The sequence below is a fragment of the Pongo pygmaeus genome, chromosome Y (assembly GCF_028885625.2).
Source record: "Pongo pygmaeus isolate AG05252 chromosome Y, NHGRI_mPonPyg2-v2.0_pri, whole genome shotgun sequence".
In the NCBI taxonomy this organism is placed as follows: Eukaryota; Metazoa; Chordata; class Mammalia; order Primates; family Hominidae; genus Pongo; species Pongo pygmaeus.
The window spans coordinates 38,557,459-38,564,351 of NC_072397.2; the positions used below are offsets into that span (position 1 = coordinate 38,557,459).

At 31.4% G+C, this 6,893-nt stretch overlaps 1 non-coding gene across 1 annotated transcript; it reads right to left on the reverse strand.

Annotated features, from left to right (window-relative positions):
- Positions 1–5,093: 5,093 nt before the first annotated feature.
- LOC129026028 (U1 spliceosomal RNA) lies at positions 5,094–5,253 on the reverse strand. Its single transcript, XR_008497410.1, has one exon. It is a non-coding gene; the product is annotated as a U1 spliceosomal RNA (small nuclear RNA).
- Between the last annotated feature and the right edge of the window lie 1,640 nt (positions 5,254–6,893).

Here is a 6,893-nt window from a genome sequence, read left to right on the forward strand (position 1 = left end):
TTTATATAGTATAAACTATATATAATATATATAATTTATGTGTGTGTATGTGTGTGTGTGTGTGTATATATATATATATATATATATATATATATATATATATATATAGTTTCCACCAGAAACAGTATTCTTGCAATTGAATGCATAGGTGAAAATATAGACAATGAGTTTTCAAAGATGAGAAGCAGAACAGTTAGGTAAACTCTAATTATTAATTATTATTACTTCGAAGATTCTGATAGCAGCTACTATTTTTCTCTCAGAATTTACTGTACTTTGAAAGAATTATGGGGGAAGATCTTCTTCATAATTTGGCTAAAATCTCTGAGATACTATGACTGATATATTTATGTTATCTGTTTCATAAGCTGTGCTTTTTCTAAAATTCTCTCTATATTTTTCTCAAATGAGAGCTTTTTCTGCTAAAGAAACAAATTTCTTCTTCAAATTATGTTATGTGAACTTGTAAAAAATATTAGTTAAGAATTATCATGAAACTGCCTATGAAAGGTATTCATTTGAATATAAAACGGTAAAAAGTTAGATCATAGTGGTAGGTCACCTATTTAGGATACATCTCCAAATAAGAGAATATGGGATACCTAAATTTTGGTAATGTTTATACTCAAGATCTTTATTATTGTTATTTTTTTTTACCTTTCTGTACAGATATTGATAGAAACTAAATTTAAAAATTAGAATATTTTAACTGTAGTAAATGGTTCTACAATTTCTTCTTTTTTTCCTTTCAGTGGGCAGAAATAGTTTGTCTTTTAGCTACTAGCTTCTCAGCACTTATCATATATGGGATTACAAAACACACACTTTCTTTCTCTTTGCTAGATCCAGTAAATTATATCATCCAAACATCGCAGGCGTGGTAGCTTTACTTTTAGTAGAGTCTTCATATGGGATGTTCACCAATACTTCCTTAACAACCACTATTGGAAGAAAAATTGTAATGTAAGTTCTGGTACTATAGCCTGTGTGCCCCCTATGGTGTTGAATTTAACACATATAGTGATGGTTAATCATACCAGCAAGAAGCAAATGAAACAGACAGAATATAAAATTGCAAATTAGATATCTCACCTTTGTACTTGGTTGCTTTTGCTTTATGTTGTCTCGGCAACATACTGTGGCACATATGTCTGCCTTGTTTCTTTTTCTATGCAATCAGCTTCTCCAGGGCAGGACGTGGGTATTGTTTCTTTCTTTGTCACAAATCTAAGACAAAATTAAAAGCATACAGAAATTTCTCAGATACTTGTAAACAGACAATATTTTGCTATATGGCTACAGACATGTTTTGACTTTTGGAGCTTCTGTCTATGCTCCCCTTCCTTCCACAACTATGGTTAATAGGCATATTTATTGAATGTTAATAATTCTGATTTAATCATGTAAATAATCTTATGTAATTTGGAAAATGCATTATTCTCAAAGGAAGATTCTGAATCCTAGAAAGACTAATTAACTTACTCCCCAAACTGTACTTATTCCCCCAAAGTTACTCATGGCAGAGGACTCACTTGTCTTTACTCCTGCCTGCTTGACCAAACTTTACTGTATTACGTCCAGTGTATATTATTATTTTATTACTCTTTTATAATAACTTCTCTGTGAACTCAGTTATAATAGTCCATGTTTGAAATAAGCAATAATCATAAAAATTAAAAAATAAATTAAGTGCTTTGAAAATTGGGAGCATAAACAGTATATCACCTTATTCAGTAACTTTTGGTATTTCTTGTTACCTCTTTCCTTGTATTTATAAAGTTAAATTAGTGCATTACTGATTTCTTTTGATCTTTAATGTTGGTACCCAAGATTATTTACTAGAATTGTTTTATTTATTTGAAGACAAACCAAAGTTAAGTAAGACAAGAGATAGAAAAGAGTACAATATTAGTGTCCTAAGACAGCTTCAAGACATCTTTGTTCATTTAGCTGTTTCCAAACTACAGTCCTATGTACCCAAAGAATTTTGGTCACAGTTAAGGTAAATTTCATGTAAATGATTATTTCAGTTTCATAAAAACCTCAATACATTGACTAAACATTACTCAGAAAAAGGCTTCATACAAAGGACATTATGTTAAGTGAAATTAGCCAGGAAATATAAAAGACAAAGATTGCATCTTTTTATTTATATGTGAGAAATAACAAAGTTGATCTCATGGAGGTAGAAAATAGAATGACAGATTATTATAGGCTGTGAAAGATATTGAGCAAACAAATAAGTGAGTTAGTTGATGAGTAAAAAATACAGTTAGAAGGAATAGGTTCTAAAGTTTGATTGTATAAGAGGGAGAATATAGGTATGAATAATTTGTTATAGATTTCAAAATAAATAGAAGTTTAGATGTGGAAAGCTGTTTACACAAATATGTCAGTAATAATTTAAGGGGTGCATTAAAGAAGGACATGTTGATTTCCATTTGAAGAATCCTCTCCAGGATGATTGGGAGGTGATTAGAACCAGGACAACATGATGCATTCACTTGAGGTAGCAAACTTATAGAGATGCAGCAGTAATACAGAGATAAGATTAATCTACACATATTTCTCTTACACTCTCTAAGGAACAGAAATTCCAAAATCTAAGTCTAGGCCAGAAGAAAAACATAGATGGCAAATAACAATAGGCCAACTAGGAAGGGCCATAACATAGTTGGATTACAATGTACAAATATCAATAGCCCTGATGATGTATTTATAAGTCTCGACTAAGGTAGACTTCAAGTTGCATTCATACTGGTTGATGCTACTGCTTATGTATTATAAAAGATAAAAACATAGTATATTCTAACCAATCTGAACAAACAAATTGCTGTTCCTCAAGCTACGCAACACACTTCATATCCTATTGTTTCCAACAATGGGTGTTGAGATATTAAGTCAAATAAAAAATTATATGAATTATTTAAAATCTGAAGGCGCTTATATCCTCAGTAAACCCTACATCTAACAACAAAAGCTTTAAAATAATATAGAAATAGACTAGGAGACTTACTGCTCTCAAGGAAAATTGTGACTGGCTAGCAAAGCAGTCAGAAATCTTGGCACAATAGTGATTCAAGGTACTGTGGATTCTGATAATATGCACTTCACTGGGATAAGATGAAACCAAATTTTAGAAGCATCACTTAATAAATTCTACCACAAATGTACCCCAAGCACAAAAATATAATCTACTATGCTTCACACATTGTGACATATGAAAATTGTGCATATTGGTTTTAATATTTTAGAATTTCTATTAAAATCTATCCATATTCTTTATCTCAACAAGAAATTAAACTATCAAACATTAAATGTGAAGAACGTGTATAATTAAAATCTTCTTGTTTTTTACATTTTTCCCCATTTTATATTTTTTCTGGTGATAAAAAATAAGGTTTCTGAGCAATACAGCTGTTATTCTGGGCAACTGTTGTAATTCAGGTAATTCCATCCCTTGGCTACATGAACTTGATGAGAAGTCATGCTGAATGTTACTTTAAATGATTAACCTGGCCGGGTGCAACGACTCACCACTTGTAATCCCAGGAGTTTGAGAGACCGAGGCGGAGGTGGGTGGATTGTGAACTCAGGAGATCCAGACCACCCTAACTAACACAGTGAAACACTGTCTCTACCAAAAATACAAAATTAGCCAGATGCATGCCTGTAATCCCAGCTACTTCGGAGGATGAAGCAGGAGAATCGCTTGAACTCGGTAGGTGGAAGTTGTAGTGAGCCAAGATCACAACCATTGCACTTCAGCCTAGGCAACAAGAGTGAAACTATCAAAAGAACAAATAAAAGAAAAGAAGAAAGGGAGAAGGAAAGGAAAGAAATAAAGAAAGGAAGGAAGGTAGGAAGGAAAAGAAATGGAAAGGGAAGGAAGGGAAGAAAAGAGAAAAGAGGGAAGAAAAGAGAAAAGAGAAAAGAAATCCGCATTACTCACATTGTGGCTAATCTTCCCAGAATATTTTAACGCAAATATTTGTTTTAACTTAGAAGTGCTCATAAATGGATTTTATTTATATTTTTGGTCAGTATTTGTTCTTTATGGTAAATTCCGTATTAAAGCTGGCAAAATTGTTAAGTTTTACTGCCACTGGATTTTAAGAAAGACTAAATAAATTACTTTATACTCTTATTGAAATATCACACATTTTTATGAACTAGGACAAGGTAGCACCTTATTACAAAGAAAATATCACAAGGGTAAAATAAAACATGATCCCACTTAAACTATTCTTCCTCCGATCATCTTGCCAAAGCTGTCCTAGAAATTTTTTTTTTAATTTCCAGTCACAGCTGATAAGTTACAAAATATGTTATAAAATAATAATTGAAGACCATATAAGTAAATCATCAAAATGAGTTTTGAAAAAGAAAATTATTATTATTATTATTATTTAACCTGCTGATACATAGAGCCTATTGAATGAGGTTATAATGGAGCATCTTCTGTTGGAGATGTCTTATGCCCATCTAAAGCGTCATGGTCAACTGGCTCCAAATTCTAAATATTTAAATATCAACAATTTGATTATAAAAGTAACTTTATACCTTATATTTTATTTTCTTTGTTACAATAAACTTTTAAAAAATGCAAGAAAGCTGACAGCTATAACATCTTTACAATTCCTGCAAATGATTTATAATTTAGGGAAAAATTCTGAATTATTTTAGCTACATAATTTTTAGGTCATTTCACACAAGTTGCTTCCAAAAGGAAACTGCTTTTCGAGAACAAACAAACCAATGCTAATAATTTCACAAAATAAATATTTTTAAGGGCAATATTAATACATACACATTGGCTTATGCATTTAAAAATTACTTCTCTTTTTCCCAGATATATCTGCTGCCCTTTGGCGGCTTCCCTCAGCCACCTCATCTAGACAAAGTTCTGAAGCATTTGCAAGTGTCATCCTAGCACTATTTGATTTTTCTAACAAATAACAATTTGATGTTTTATTGTTTTGTACTGGCAGACAACAATTTTTGTAGGCATATTTAATTCTTTCCAGTTTATGGTTTTCTTTCAATTTTCTATATACACTAAATGACTCAATTTTCTTTCTTTCTTTCCCACGTGAAAGCACAAACACAGTCCTTCACTTCCACAAATTATGCAGTTGAGTTTCCCACATTTGGGGAAATCTCATGGGTCAACACATCTAGAGTGCAATAGATCTGCCTTTCCTTGGGAAAGCCACATTCGTGATCATGGTGTCTCCCCTGGCAGGGAAGTATCCATTTTCTTTTTAAGACTTCCATTAGCCTTTGAAAGAAAATACAAATATAAATGTAATAGAATTCAGAATAATTTTCAGTATCAGCTTAAAATGTTAATTTCAATCATCCATGATTATTCTTTTCTAAAAGAGTTCTTAATTCTGACACAGGCTTCTACAAAATTGTAAGAAAAAACAGTATGATAAACAACGAAATGACTGCTAAATAAAACTACCATACATTTTATGCACTGATATACTCATTTTTGATAGTGACTCTTAGAGTGTTCTATTGTATCTAACAGCCATTCTCGGTCTTCTGGAATTTTATCATGTGCACTATGAGCTTTAAAAATAATCAGATGAAAATAACTTACAATATGTAGTAGCTAATATTTTACTGCCTAATGTGTGTCATTCAGAACAAGTTTTTGAGGTAATCTAATTAATATCAGTTAGTTTCCTAAGCAGGTAGCATTAGTAAATCCATTTAACAAATAAAAAATCAATTACAGTTAGAACAAATACTTCACCAATTATTACAGATTTAGCCAGTTGAGGAGCTAGTTAGCAATCTGACCCAATCATCTGACCTTTTGGTGTATTATCAATTTAAAATATTATGGTTAAGTATACTATCCATGCATTACTACAAGTGAATTAAAAACTGTAATGCTATAATACTTTTCATAGTTCTATTTTTTATTCTATACTTAGGATTATGCTCCCTGGCCCAGGCTGGACTACAGGGACAAGATGATAGCTGATAGCTCAATGAGGCCTCATGCCCCAGGGTTCAAGGAACATTCCTGCCTCAGCCGTCCAGCTACTTGGGATTAGACAAATGCACCACCATGTCCCACTCACCTCATTATTTTTACTAAATATGAGTAGCATTTTATGACTACCTTTTTAAAGAAAAAACAAAACTTACTTGGTTTTTACTCATTTTTCAGAGACAACATTTTAGAATGTAAAGCAAGAATCTCATGATAATAAAACAGTGATATTAATTGGCAGTACAAAATTGATTTCAATTCTGACAGTAAAAGAACACACACGATGAGTAAAACAATTTTCAACGAGAAAAATAAAAATTGCCTGATTTACTAATGATCAGTCATTTTCTTTCACAGCTGGCTAAATTGCAATATATTTACACTGCCAACTGTTTTATGTTCTTAGGAATCAATATTAAAAATCACAAAAAGAAGACCTCTGTCTGTTTTGTCATCACCATGACAGATAAATAAAATAGTTTTTTTCTCTCTACCATGTATCTTACTTAATAAAATGATATTATATTCCAAGTCAGAGGCCAGGTTTTTTTTCTTTTTGCCATAGGAACATTTATAATATATATTTCTTTTGAAAAAGGTAATTTTTATAATCTAATTTCAGGTAAAGAATAACATGGATAGGCTTCTTCTAACACTTAAACAATACACATTTCATTATCTTATTCTCTTAAAAATTATAATAAAGTGAAAATCATGTCATTTGCCACATTATTAATAGTATCAAAAGTTTTCATGTGAAATTTTGATTAATATTATCTTTGCCTATATTGTTATCTGCTGCCTTGAACAGTGTTGGTACTCAGCAGATGCTAATATATATCTGTTGAATACTGCCTATTGAATAGACTAAATGTTCATT